The sequence below is a fragment of the Ambystoma mexicanum genome, chromosome 2q, assembly GCF_040938575.1.
Source record: "Ambystoma mexicanum isolate Mex_15411 chromosome 2q, UKY_AmexF1_1, whole genome shotgun sequence".
NCBI lineage: Eukaryota > Metazoa > Chordata > Amphibia > Caudata > Ambystomatidae > Ambystoma > Ambystoma mexicanum.
Genome location: NC_090924.1, coordinates 1,440,688,653 through 1,440,703,224, shown reverse-complemented (window position 1 = coordinate 1,440,703,224; position 14,572 = coordinate 1,440,688,653). Strand labels below are relative to the sequence as shown.

General features: G+C 50.4%; 1 protein-coding gene and 1 long non-coding RNA gene across 6 annotated transcripts in view; one reads left to right on the top strand and one right to left on the bottom strand.

Moving 5' to 3' along the window:
• The window catches only part of LOC138570252 (zinc finger protein 268-like), a 113,052-nt gene extending 110,236 nt beyond the window's left edge, over positions 1–2,816 (bottom strand). For all 5 annotated transcript variants that reach the window (XM_069649006.1, XM_069649008.1, XM_069649007.1 and 2 more), the window contains exon 1: positions 2,322–2,816. The gene's annotated coding sequence lies outside the window, so the exon portion shown is untranslated. The remainder of the gene's footprint in view (positions 1–2,321) is intronic.
• A 1,184-nt stretch (positions 2,817–4,000) lies between these two features.
• LOC138570248 (uncharacterized) lies at positions 4,001–14,308 on the top strand. Its single transcript, XR_011303431.1, has 2 exons — positions 4,001–8,317; positions 13,209–14,308. It is a non-coding gene; the product is annotated as an uncharacterized lncRNA (long non-coding RNA).
• Positions 14,309–14,572: the final 264 nt, after the last annotated feature.

The following is a 14,572-nucleotide window of genomic DNA, read 5'->3' as shown; positions in this document are numbered from 1 at the left end:
TTTTTTCTTCTTTTCCCGGGAGCGTGCTGGGAAAACTTCTGTTCCCAGCGCGTCCGATGGCCGCCATGGAAAGGGAAAACAGACTACGTTTTCCCTTTCCCGGCGGGCATTTTATTTGACTTTTTTATTTATTTATTTTTGCAGCATTTCAGAACAGTGAAAAATGCTATTAGTACACGGGTCTAACAGGCCGGGTACTAATGGCTATAAGCCCCTCAACGACGGGGCAGTACCGCCCACGGTAATGCCCCCTGTGCTTCGTTAACTACGGCCCCGGGGGCTTTACCTGGGGCGGTATTGGCCCGCCATCTTGTGGCTTTTTGCCACAAGATTCCACTATCACTAGCCAAAGGCTAGTGGCGAGGATAAATGTTGCACCCTGGTGTACAGTAGAAGCTTTATACGGGGTGAGTGCACAGATGGCATGCAGTATACATTAGGGTCTATTTCTGGGGTAACAGTTTGAACAGGTGACTACAGTGTGCAATAGGAGTACCAACTCCAGTTCAGGAAGCACCTCAAGACCTTCCTCTTTGCTTCTGCTTTCCCTCTTCCTCTCCCCTGCTGAACTCCTGGCTGACACTGCACTGGTTCCGGGCCACCCTCTGATCTCGGGCCCAGGCCACCTCCCCACCAGTTGCACACGGGCACTGCCCCCTGGCAACCCAGCACTGGGGACTGTTTCTGTATCCCTACAGCCCCCTACCAGTTTGAACACGTATATTTTGCACATGCTATTGTTTGTGCATGTGTCTTGTTTGAAAGTAGTTTTGTACACCTGGTGGCACTTTACTGAAAGTGCTAAACACACAGCACTATAAGCAGCGTACTAAGATCAAACAGACAGAAGCCAATGAACACGATAATCTCACTAAAACCAACTGCAATACAGTTCTGCAGAAGGAACAAAAAGGCACAGCTTAGAGAGAAACATAAGAGGGGTCAACCATAGCTCTATTTCCACACACTACACACTTGGGCATCCAGGCGCTCTCCCTTCACCAACCTGTGACACGAACAGGCAACGAACTGCAAAGAAAAACGTCAATCCAGGGCAGTGAGTCCCTGTCAGTGTCTGTCTAATTCATCCCAGAGGTGCCCCAGGACTCACAGGGGGAAAGGTTAGGGCCCAGCTCTGCTGCTCACCCTAATGTGCCCCAGTAATCACAATGGAAAGGTCAGGGCCCAGCTCTGCTGCTCTCATGCTCACCCTAATGTGCCCCAGGACTCACAGGGGGAAAGGTTAGGGCCCAGCTCTGCTGCTCACCCTAATGTACTCCAGGACTCACAAGGGAAAGGTCAGGCCCCAGCTCTGCTGCTCACCCTAATGTACCCCAGGACTCACAAGGGGAAAGGTCAGGCCCCAGCTCTGCTGCTCACCCTAATGTACACCAGGACTCACAAGGAGAAAGGTTAGGGCCCAGCTCTGCTGCTCACCCTAATGTACCCCAGGACTCACAAGGGAAAGGTCAGACCCCAGCTCTGCTGCTCATCCTAATGTACCCCAGGACTCGCAAGGGGAAAGGTCAGGCCCCCGCTCTGCTGCTCACCCTAATGTACACCAGGATTCACAGGGGGAAAGGTTAGGGCCCAGCTCTGCTGCTCACCCTAATGTACCCCAGGACTCACAAGGGAAAGGTCACGCCCCAGCTCTGCTGCTCACCCTAATGTACCCTAGGACTCACAAGGGGAAAGGTCAGGCCCCAGCTCTGCTGCTCACCCTAATATACACCAGGACTCACAAGGGGAAAGGTTAGGGCCCAGCTCTGCTGCTCTCATGTTCACCCTAATGTGCCCCAGGACTCACAAGGGGAAAGGTTAGGGCTCATCTCTGCTGCTCTCAGGCTCACCCTAATGTGCCCCAGGACTCACACGGGGAAAGGTTAGGGCCGAGCTCTGCTGCTGTCAGGCTCACCCTAATGTACCCCAGGACTCACAAGGGGAAAGGTTAGGGCCGAGCTCTGATGCTCACCCTAATGTGCCACAGGACTCACAAGGGGAAAGGTCAGAGCTCAGCTCTGCTGCACTTTTGCTCACCTTTAAATGTCGCAGGACCCATGTGCAGGGAAAGAGCTCTGCTGCTTTCATGCACCCCTAATGTACCAGAACACTACAATGGAAAGGTCAGGTCTTAGCAGTGTGGCTCTATAGTGCTCACCTGGAAATGCTACTGGACACCCCAGGGGAAAGGCTAGGGCTCAGCTGTGCCGACAGACACACAAGGGTAAAGGTCATGGAGGCTCATACTCTACTGCCCCTGTACTCACACAGAGCACACACGGTGAAATGTCGGGGCTCAGCTGTGCTGCTCTTGTACTCACCCAGAGGTGCGTAGAGCACACACGGTGAAAGGCCAGGGCTGAGTAAGTTGTGCTGCCCCAGGGCACACCGGAAGGGGGGGGGGGGGTCTGGCCTCGGCTCTGCTGCTCAGTGTGATTGCTCTGCACTTGTAGTAAAGGCGTGGGTGGGTTTTCTTCCTCAGCTCCAACTGTGGGACCCCGGGCTCTGTCTCTGCATGGGGGCTGATGCTGCAGGTCTCTGGTAACCAGTGAAGCTGCCTGAGAGCCGTGTCCACAGGGCAGCCCCTCCCCTCCCCTCCCCCAGCCAGTCCACTTCCGGACACGTTCTCAGCAACCCCATAGTGTAGTGGGGCTGGCTGCCAGGCGTGCCATTTGGCTTGTGAAGGGTGCATTGAGTTCCCTCGCTCTCTGGGAAGCAGAGTGTCCGGCCTGGCTCCTCTGGCAGCAAAAGCCAATCCATGCGTGGGCACAGAAGGCTTTCCCGACACTCCTGCTGTGCTGGGCTTCCCCTCAGCTTTCCAGCCCCCTCTCCCTCCCCCGGAGGCTCAGCTGCCCTGCCACCCCCCCTCAGCTGCTCTGCTGCCAGCCCACTCTCTGCTTCCCGGCTGCCAGCTCGCCTCCCCCTCAGCTGTCCGGCTACCAGCCCACCACCCTCAGCTGCCCTGCCAGCCGCCCCCCGGCTGCCAGCCCCCCACCAAGCTGCCATGCCATCCCCCTTCAACCGCCCTCCTGTTGCCAGCCCCTCTCCCCTGCCCTGCCAGCCTTCAGTTGCCCTGCCAGTCCCCCCTCAGCTGCCCTCCTGTTGCCAGCCCCTCTCCGCTGCCCTGCCAGTCCCCCCTCAGCTGCCTGCCCCCCCCCCCCAGCTGCCCGCCCCAGCCCCAGGGAGTGTCTGTCTGCAGGTTTCACGAGGCTCCAGATGGCACACAGAGCCTGAGCCCCACCCGTATTGCCTGGGCCACGAGATACTAAAGAGTTTCCTTTCACCTCCCCCCAGATAGGCACAGAGGCCTCCTTAAACGTGGGGCTCGCCTCGTGCTTCGCATTACAGAGCATGCTTCCTGCCCCCAGGCTCCGTCACCCGAGGCTGGGCTGGCACTGCAGAAGGGCCCTGAAGATAAGCAGGAACCTATTGGGCCTCCGAATCCAAGGAGGCGCCTCCACACTCGCTACCGAGATCAGGAGCGGCTCAGGGGCTCGGCCTCTGGACCAGCAGCTGGGAGGAGGGGGGGGGGCGGCGGCTGGCAGCTGGGCAGCGGAGGGGACACTGGCAGGGAAGCTGAGCTGAGGGGAGGCTGGAAGGGGAGCTGAGGGAAGGCTGGAAGGGCAGCTGAAAGGGAGTCTGGCAGGGGAGCTGAGGGGAAGAGGGATCTGGCAGCCGGGAAGCTGAGGGGGGGGCAGCTGGGCAGCTGAGGGGGAGAGGGCTCTGGCAGCCGGGAAGCTGAGGGGGGGCAGCTGGGCAGAGGAGGGGAAACTGGCAGGGCAGCTGAAAGGGAGTCTGGCAGGGGAGGTGAGGGGAGGCTGGAAGGGCAGCTGAGGGAAAGGGATCTGGCAGCCGGGAAGCTGAGGGGGAGAGGGATCTGGCAGCCGGGAAGCTGAGGGGGGGGCGGCTGGCAGCTGAGGGGGAGAGGGATCTGGCAGCCGGGCAGCTGAGGGGGAGAGGGATCTGGCAGCCGGGCAGCTGAGGGGGGAGAGGGATCTGGCAGCCTAGAATCCGAGGGGGGGTGGCTGGCAGCCGGGCAGCTGAGGGAGAGAGGGAGCTGGCAGCCGGGAAGCTGAGGGGGCGTGGCTGGCAGCCGGGCAGCTGGGGGAGAGAGGGAGCTGGCAGCCAGGAAGCTGAGGGGGGGCTGGCAGCCGGGCAGCAGAGGGGGCACTGGCAGGGAAGCCGAGGGGAGGCTGGAAGGGCAGCTAAGGGGGAGAGGGAGCTGCTAGTAAAAAATAAATCCACTTTTTGGATTGTTTTGGGATTGCTTCTGGATTGTTTTCAAGTTGGAGATTTTTTTGGGAGTTATTTTGGATTTTTTGGGGATTTTTTCAAGCAAGGATTTATTTGTCTTGGGTTGGAGGATTTATTTTGGATTTTTACTGACTTGTTTCTCAGTAAAAACAATCCACTAACACTAATTGGCAGGAAGGCATTTCTACAGGATTTATTTTGGAGTTTTACTGACTTGTTTCTCAGTAAAAATAATCCACTAACACTAATTGGCAGGCAGGCATTTCTACAGGATTTATTTTGGAGTTTTACGGACTTGTTTCTCAGTAAAAACAATCCACTAACACTAATTGGCAGGCAGGCATTTCTGCAGGATTTATTTAGGAGTTTTACTGACTTGTTTCTAAGTAAAAACAATCCACTAACACAAATTGGCAGGCAGCATTTTTACAGGATTTATTTGGGATTTTTTGAAGCAAGGATTGCTTGCTATTAAAGTGGTGGATTTTCTTTTATTTTTTTTTCACTTGTTTCTCAATAAAACCATTCCAGCAACACTACACATTTTTGTTTTGGATTATTTTACAAGCAAGTATACATTGTAAGATTTATTTTTGATTTTTTCCAACTTGTATCTCTGTAAAAACAATCCAGTAATGTAGGCGCACATTTTTACTGCATTTAAATGTAGGCAACATAATGTCAAACTAGTTTCGACGCTGGTAGCCGTTATTTAGCATTTTAATCTGATTAAACATTTCGCAGAGATTAGGTTTTATTAATTTTGCATTTTATTGGTGCAAATTGCACTTAACTAATTTCTCCAGTAGATAATGCCTAGTCGCTAACATTCAGGGTATACCAATTTGCAGCAAGAGGTAGAAGGAATGGCTAACACCTCGGCCATATCTCCCATCGCGCCACCTGGCTCGCTGGATGGTGGCCGCCTATCTCCTGCCTGCCACCCGGTACAGCTGTACCCCTCCTCTGTGCCCCTCTGTATACCACCCCCAGCTGCGTATGTGTTCTATTGTTACCTCTGAAAACTGTTCCGTTATGCATCTGTATTGTTGTATACCTCTGTAAAGCGCTCTGCTGTTTCTCGAAGCTTGGTCTGCACTTAACCCCTTTAGTGCCAAGGACGAGATATCTCATCCTTGGAAGTGCATGCGCAGTGCCAAGGACGAGATAGCTGGTCCTTTTTGGCACCTTGTTTTGTGTGATCCCTGCAAAGCAGGGATCACACAAAACAGTAATCCAACCCCCGGGCTATGTGAGGGGGAGGTCCCCCCTCACTGCCAGGGGGCTGGATTACCTTCAGTTTCACGTCGGCATGCGTAATGCACGTCGGCGTGAAACTGAAAGTGATTTTCACTGCAGCAGCCATTTCGGGCTGCTGCAGTGAAAATATAAGGTGAGTCTTCACCTTTCTCCCCCTCGATCTCCGGCTGTATTTCAAGCCGGAGATCGAGGTGGGTATCGTTGGAAAGGGGAGATGCTCTCCTTTCCAACGATACCCTGTGTGACAGCATTGCTGCCCGCGGATTCAAAAAAAAGGTAGGCCATGTGGTGTTGGCGGTGTGTTTCGGTGGGTGGCCAGAGCGAAATGTCTGTGATTTGTCTTCATTTCCAGCAAATTTCAGAGACATTTCCCTGTGTCCACTCACCGAAACACATCGCCAACAACAGATGTCATACCTTCTCGCGTTCCCACAGGTGTCCCGACGAAAAAGGTACCTCACATGTGTGGGTGCACCTACTGGGGGCACAAAAGGAAAAGGGTAACCCGCTGGTAACCCCAAGCCTTTCGCCACAGCACAATTTGTTCATGTGGGCAACCTACAGATTTGGGCCAAGGGTGTCGAAGCCAGCATGGAAACAGGGTTCACAATTCTATCCAAGTGTGGGACATGCTAACATGTTCACAATCCCATCTAAGTGTGGCACATGCAGACATTTACAATCCTATCTATGCTGGGGTGGTATTGGTTGGTGGGGCACTGGGGTTAGGTGCTGAGGAGTTTGTGTGATGTAGCACTGGAGTGAGGTTCTTGCAGAGGTTGGTGGTGAGGCTCTGGGGGGATTGTCAGGTTTCGGAGCCAGGCCCATGCTGATGGGATTTAATCTTACTCTACATAAAGCTGTTGCGCCACTGCGTGGGCTTGATTTGTAAGAATATCTTGCCTGAATAGGCTTGGTCTGCCGGGATCGCCCAGCTCTAGTATCCCCACCTAATAAAACACTCCTTTTTGCTTTAGCTTTAAAAATGCAATGTCACATTGCGAAAAATGTCCAAACTGGATGCGCAATGTAGGCCTGTCTAGACATGTGATAACACTTATCATCAGGCATGGCTGAAGAGGTATGGGGGCCTATCTCAACATTATTGTTGGGGGACCGCTTGCTTACAGTGGAAAACAGTCTGAGGCACCTGTGGGGTACCTACATTATAATGGAGAGAAAGAAAGCCAGGGGTTAATAGCCACTGATTTTCGCCAGAGGGAGTTGACAGTGGCGTAACGGGGGCCCACGCAACCCCTGCGGTGCGGGGGGGCCCTCTAGCACATGGCTTGGAGGGGGCCCCACTTTGTTAAAAAAAAGGAAAAAAAATCCTTTTTTTTTGTTTTTACATTTACTTTTTGAATACTAACAGTGAAATACTTTAAGTTAGTAATTGCTGGGCCCTTGTTAACAGCGAAAACCAGGTGCCGTTTAACATCTGTGTCCTGTTCTGTCCGGCAGCTGCTCTGAAGGTCTGCCAGGTTGAGTCAACATAGCCCAAAATGTCAGGGGGGCTTGGGTAGTGCTGAAGCCCAGTCAACCCAATGGTGTTATGCCACTACTTGTATTTAATGCCTTGATTACTTAATGGTAATTGGCATTACTCCTAGCCCTATTCCTCCTGGTCCCTGTACTTGTGTATGAGGCAGTACTTGTGTATGTGGCAGTGGTGATGGATCCTACCTCTGTGTGGCGGCGGGTCACACAGTGGATTGCTACGGTGCTGGGCTGGGCGGCGGCCCGGGGCAGCAAGATGTAGGAGGAAGGCGCTGCTCCTGATGGTCGCAGCAGTGGTGAACGATCCTACCTCAGTGTGGCAGCGGGTCACTCAATGGATTGTTATGGTGCTGGGCTGGGCGGCGGGCCGGGCCAGCAAGATGTGGGAGGGGGGCGCAGCTCCAGATGGAAGTTGCAGGTGTGGTGATGGCAGGCGCAGCAGCTGCGATGGCAGGGGCGGCCGCTGCAGTGGGTCCCTCGGCTGTGTCTGATCCCAGGGGCGGTGGGCCGGGGCAGCAAGATGTAGGAAGGAGGCGCAGCTCCTGATGGTAGTTGTAGTCATAGCTCTCAACTCACACGCTTTTGGCGGGTGTCACCTGCCTTGTAAACAGCTGCCTCACCCGCTAAGCCGCCTGCACGCCCATTTGTTTCAATGGGCCTCTCACCTGTCAAAAATAAAATCGGGTGTTTTCACCCGCCTTTGCAACATAAATGGTTGAGAGCTATGTTGTAGTGGTGGTGATGGCAGGGGCAGCCGCGGCAGCGGGGCTCTCTGCCTAGGTTCCCAGGGCAGTGCTGTGCGCAACCCTCAGGACGGTAGCAGCAGTCAGGCGCCGAAGCGATGATGTTCAGCCAGTGGGACCTGAACTACTAAATCCCCTCTGAAAAGCTACAAATACTTCTTTGTCAGCAAGTGGCTGATGTGGAGAAACCTGTGTTAAAGGGTGGTGAGGTATGAGAATATAGCCCAAGGGAAGTGAAGGTCAGAATAGGGCTCCATTAAGCTTGTAAGGCAAGTGCTGAAAAGCACACATTTAAAGCCACAGAAATGGAAATACAAGAAATGAAAATAGTAATTACCAGAAAAATTAAATGCATTTTTAGGAAATGCTTTTAGTTCTAAAATATTATATGTGGGTTACATGTGTGTTTGCGTTATTGTGTTTTTTTGGGGGGGGAGTGAGCTTGTTTTGGACTTGTTTTGGAGGGAATTCGGCTTTTTTTCCCCCTCCGGCCTCCTGATCTGGAAGCACACCAGCAGCAATGGCGGATGGAGCAAGCATGGATGCAAACAAGGCAAAGCCAGGTAATTACGGCGCGCACACTGTTTGGGGGTTATTTATTTGTGAGTGAGGCTCATCATGCAGGGACCATACTTGTATGTTTTTTTAAACTCGTGGGCTGTTGGGGGAAGCTGGGCATCGTGGGTCCTGCTCGCCTGTGCTCCCGCCGGCCACCCGAGCCCTTTCAAAAGCTTCTGTTTTAGCAGCACATCGCAAACGCGAGATCTGCCACTTCAGAATAAGCCACTCGCATTAGGCAACATTTCCGTTCATCTTATTTACACAGCTGCGACGGATTGATGGGTGTAGTTTCTCTGGCTTAATTGTCTTTCGGCCTCTTGACCCCTTAAAGCAAGCGACGGTTGGTAAATCTATCTATTTTATCACAGTTGAGTATTCAGCAAGTTAGAGGTTTTCCCTCAGTGACCTGTAGCATTCCTGCTTGTTGTGCTGGCCTAGTTCTGCCTTCTAGTGCATGAATAATTCTTTTAAGGGACTCTTTCAAGTCCCTGGCAATCTCTCTTCCTGGCTGTGGTTTCCTGAGCTGGGACCCCATGGGTCCTGCTGCAGTGAGGCTGCGGTTTTGGTATGGAATGTGCCAGCGAGTCTTGGGCAGGTTTTCCTGTTTGATCCTTCAACTCCTGGCAGTGGAGGGCATTTTGGTAGCTTCTCTTGACATAACACCTTTTGGATACTTGGAATGCCGTAATTTCGGTTCTGTGCCCCCGTTCAAATGCCTTCTTGTCTTCAGTCATTACTTCCTTTGCACGCTCTTTCTGCTTTTCTGAGAATGCTTCCTTCCCCCTCTGTTTCCCTCCCCAGTGAGGATTCCCCTTGCTCTCTGTGCTGTGCCCTCCCTTGTATGCTTCTCTTGCTCAATCATACATGGCTGTAAATTTAACGGAGGAGGGGGGAGGGGGCATACACAGGGCTTTACGTGGGCTTGGGCTACATAAAGTCCCCAGTAACCTCACCTGATGAGTCAGCTAGTGGCGAAGGCCTATTTTTCTGCAGCCTGAAGCTCATGCTCCTGCGCGAGAGCTTCGGGCTTTAGAAAACAATGCAGTTTATTCCATAATTGTGGCGCGAGCACCCTGTGCATGGTTGCGCCAACGCCACAATAATGGAAGAAAAGGCAAGACAAGGCTGCTAAAAGCCGAGGCTTTCTTTTCCTAAAACCCAAAGCTTTCGCCCATGCGCCAGAGATTCAGGCATTAGGGGGAAAAGGCCATGGCCTTGCCTTCTCTTCCATAATGGTGGCGTTGGCCTCCGCCAGGCGACCCTTTAACCGAGGCAAGGATCATCCGGGGGTGATCGCTGCCTCTCTTAGTCTAAGGGGTGCATGACGAGGGTCGGCCCCACCAGTTTTATTCTTTAATGATTGTGGACAAGAAAGCGGGGAAAGGGCAGTGACAAGCTGCCTGGGAGACCGGTAACTGCAGCACAGAAAGCGGCGGGGAACAAAGAAAGCAGTGAAAGCACTGCAGCACACTATGAATGCTATATTCCAATCTAAAGATTAACAACGTGATATTTAAACTTACAGCTGCACATTGAAAAGACTGGTCCTTGATCTGCAAGAATACGCGCGCAAAGCTAACAATACAGTGAACGGCAGCCACAAAAACATGGGGGGGGGAAGGGGAAAAAACAGAGTTTCGCAGATCCCCCGCTTAATTAATTTCATCACGTTTTCTTTCATTCAAAGTCTGAAAGGTGTCTAACAATTGTACAGCCACAGTATGCATTGTGGTTCACATGTGCCTTTGGAAATTTGAATCCTGTGTTTCTAACAACACTTGTCTTACTTTGTGTGTCTCTTTGCTTCCATTAACCTAACCATTCTTTGTTTCTCTATCTTGCCGTTCCTACACAGCAGTCTCTCACTCTCCTATTGGTGTCCCCCTTTCTTGCTCACTCTGCCCCATTGGCTATTGCGCACACCTTTTATCCAGTTTCATAATCCCTCTTGCAGTGTATCCTGTCCTCAGCCTTCCTCTAAACTTGTCACTCCGTCCCTGCTTCTGGAGCGCCTCGAGCCTCCCTCCTGCTAGCCTTGCCTGTGTATCCTGCGCTCCCTCTCGCCTGTCTCTTTGCTCTGTTTCTGTATATTGCCCCGCTGCCCGTCCATCTTGCTCTGGGTGTCACTGTCAGCAGCTGGTTGAGTTACTGCTTCTTCAGACACACCGGCCTCTTGCTTTTTCTTCCGGTCGTGTATCTCACATTGTCTCTCTTTTCTCCCATATTAGCTATCTCTGCCTCCAGCTGGCTCTCTTTCTGGCAATTGTCGGTCTCTCTTTCTCCTTCTTTCTCTTTCTGCTGTCCTCCTTGTGTGGGGTGGGGGGGGCTTCCTGCTGGGAATTCAGACAGGGGAGAGCCTTGGGGCAGGGAGTTCTGCTGCGTGCAGTGCTCGGCTCTCTTTGTAGGTGACCCCTAAATGTTAGAAACAACCACTAACACCTCCCTGGTTGGGCTTATTCCACAAAAGCACAGTGATCCCTCTCCTGGTTTAACTCAAAGAGAAAGTCACCAAGTAACCTTAGTTCTACAAATCTGAAGTGTTCCACAGTGGATGCAAAGCTACCTCGCACAATATAAATGTGCTTTTCAAATGTATATAATGTATATCCGACAACCAATGCTAAAAGCAGGGCTCGGAAGTTGCCATTGGCCACGTGTAAGAAGGCATACCAATCCTGTTTTCCCCCTTGAATTCTGGGACTTGTAGTTTTTTTTTCTAATTTAGGAAAACTTTCAAGTCCTAGAACTCTAAGCAAAATCGGGAATGGATGCCTTTCTCACGCATGGTCAGGGGAATCATTTCCAGGCTTTTTGCAAAAGGAAAATATGTGCAAGGCTGTTCTGTGTCTTATTGTTTGGGCCTTCTAGATTTTTAGTACCATCAGAACACTTTTTGGCTTCTCCTTGTAACGTGGGGATGTGGAAAGGCAGAGTGCCCCTTAAACACGGGAATCCTAAACCATCTATTGGAGTCAGAAAACTCAATGGGGGTGAGATTCACATCATTTTCACCAGGGTTGTCACTCCAGAAAAAGTAATGTTTTACATGTGTACATTACACCAGAGTCACAAACGCGGATCTCAAGTCCCCCCTGCAATGCTTGAGGCCACCCAGTCCCAAAAAAATAGGAGTGAAGGACTGTTCTCACACATGGCACTGGAAACTAAAGTCCTGAGTAGGAGTGCTGAATGGCCATACATTCCCACCATGGGTCAGATTGCAGAAACCTTTCACCGGTACAAGTGCAATGTTGCACGGTATTAGCACTAGGATTAGAAGATTAGATTAAGGAATTAGTTAAATGGGCATGACTGTTCATTTAGTGGATAAGAGGACAGGTCTGCAATGGCAGCCTGCAAGTGAGATTGGGATGTTACCAAGGATATAGAAGCCTAGAAGCGCACAGTTTAATTTTTTAACAACATCTTAAAGCTACTGTCTGTTTATCAAGCATTCTCGCATGACGTAAGCGCCGTGCTTTATTGTAATGGGGGCATGTAGGTGGAGATGTGCCCACATATGGACAGTGTTGTAGGGTGGAGGCACAAGTGAAAATTATGGGCAGTTCTTTCACACCTTTGTCATTATTTATGGTCTTGAAAACAGAAGGATTCCAACACGACATATTGCTTTCCCGGAAAGCGTTTTATGCTATAGGTGGCATGGTATATAATCTTCAAGTTAGTTCTCCTGGCGGGGGAAAGTGTGTTTGAACATGTGTTCATGGAGAGCAACTAGTTAATAACGGAGCCAATGGTCCTGTAGTTGTGGGGGCAGCAGAGTTGTAGTGCTCATGAAATGTGTGCCATATGCTGCAAGCATGGATGCGTACCATGCGTGTTGTGGGGTGAAGTAAGGTAGCTCATTGAGATGGGCACTTTCTCAAACAGTTTTGCATGATCTGCAAACACAGGTTCGAGCTTAGAGCAAACCCAGACTTGTATCAGTCCAATGTTAATAAATGATATACATCTGATGATAATAATAATCGGGTGTTATAGAGTAAAGGTAACTTAGGTGGGAAGTGAGTTGGGCGCTTATGTGTCATGTGTGTAGATAGAAATCCATTTCCTGACTGTTTTCTCACATGGAACACTAGAGATTGATCTTGCTGGTGTGCACATTGCTTCACAATTCATCTCTTGGGCCCCCCTCTTCTCTCCTCCCTCTCCCCTGTCACACCTGATGAGGTCTCTAGACCACTCCTGGTACCTGCTCACCGTGCCACCCACCCGGCCTCAGGGCAACCCCTTGCACTGGGGTCTATATCTGTACCCATACAGCCCCCCCCCGCCCTTTATCTGTATGCACTTATCAGACACACCCTGTCTGCTGCCTTATCCCAGCACTTGCCACTTGTTGGCTGCACTACCACTGTTTGTTGCCTTCGTTATTTATTTATTTTCTATTTATCTGTTTCTCCTCTGCTCCGCACTTCTCACCCCCCCTTTCCATGCACTTTTCCCCTTCCCTCGGCCCCTGCGCAATCTCAATGTCACCTGACCTAGTAGTCTGTCTTCCCTCCGTTTCCCCTCCCTTGCCTCGTCGTGCCTTGAAACACTTGTGTATAGGCGCGTTATAAATGCCATATCATATCTATGTCTTAGCACTATCTGAAATGTCGTCAGGCCGAATACGATAGTTAATTTCACATCCTTACTGTTCTGGTCTGTAAGAATGTCATTGTATTTTCCCTTGTTCCCTCCCTTGCCTTGCAGCGCTGTGAAACACATTGTGTATCAACGCTATATAAATAAACGATCATATCATGAACCGCTTTGCTCACATAGCCTGCATTACTAGTTGCTATATTTCATTAAGTTTATATCGGCGACTAGTTGTACTTTGCTTGCTCTTTTCAAACTTTTTACACATCTTTTTTTGCATTTCAGAATTTATCCATGTAAAGCCAGGGAAATGGGCTTTCCAGTATTCTCTGCATCCGAGTACAGAAAAGCCCTTCAAAATAAAATTGGGAACTACCGGATGAAGAAGGAGCCAGACCTGGTCTTTTCTACACCAGTGTAGTTGGGCATTCCCTTGCTCCCTGGGCTGGACCACATCGGACTCGCTTGCTCCCCGGGCCGGGCCTGGATTCTTGTGTGACTTCCTGGACTGGTTCTGGGTCCCCTCTCACCTTTGCTCCCTGGGCTGGGCCCCACCGGATACTCGTGGGACTCCCTGGACTGGTTCTGGGTCCCCTCTCACCCTGGCTCGGCCCCACCTGACTCACTTGCTCCCTGGGCTCGGCCCCACCAGACTCGCTTGCTCACTGGGCTGGGCCTGGATACTGGTGACTCCCTGGACTGGTTCTTTGTCCCCTCTCAACCTTGATCCCTGGGCTGGACCCCACCGGACTCGCTTGCTCCCTGGGCTGGGCCTGGATACTCGTGTGACTTTCTGGACTGGTTCTGGGTCCTCTCACCCATTTTTTAATTGTAAAGCACCCATGTTTGGGATTGCTACAGTTGTGTTTTTGTGCTATGCACACAGTGTCCGATTGAATCTCTGCCTCGTTTAATAAATATAGTGGGGAAAAAAAAATGTCGCTTCTTTTTAAATATAGTTAATATGCCATTACATGGTCTTGACTTTCATGGCCATTTTACCTAAATGATGACCTAATAAGCCATCACTATAGTTCTAAAAACAATTCAAAATGCAACTCTCTAAAATGGGCAGCAGTTAAGCCACAGTGAGGCTTTTAAAGCCCAATTCAACAAGGTGTGCCAAATGTGTTTTTTAAGCGTTTCTTTTCAGGATTATAGTAAACATTATTTTTGTTAAACTCCAAAATGTATTTCCAGCTCATAAACCGAAACAATGCCTATATTGTTGAAGGATATTTTTGGGATTGCTTTGTTTTTTGATTTGTAAAGTATTATTTGGTGACTACATTAATTGCTTTTGGATTTCAAAAGGTTTATTTGGGGATTGCATTGCTTTTGGATCTCTACGAGGGTGCATTAAACCAAAAGGAAGCTAGATGTAATCCGTTGCTTTTGTATTTATTTAGGGATGGCACTGCTTTTGGATTTTTATAGGATTGTTTGGGGATTGCATTGTTTTGGGATTTTTGCTGGATTGTTTGAGGATTGGATTGCTTTTGGATTTTTATAGGATTGTTTGGGGAGTGGATTTTTAGTGGATTGGATTGTTTGTGGATTGGATTGTTTTGTGATTTTTAGTGGATTGGTTGTGATTTTTAGTGGATTGTTTGGGGATTGGATTGTTTTTGGAGTTTTAGTGGATTGTT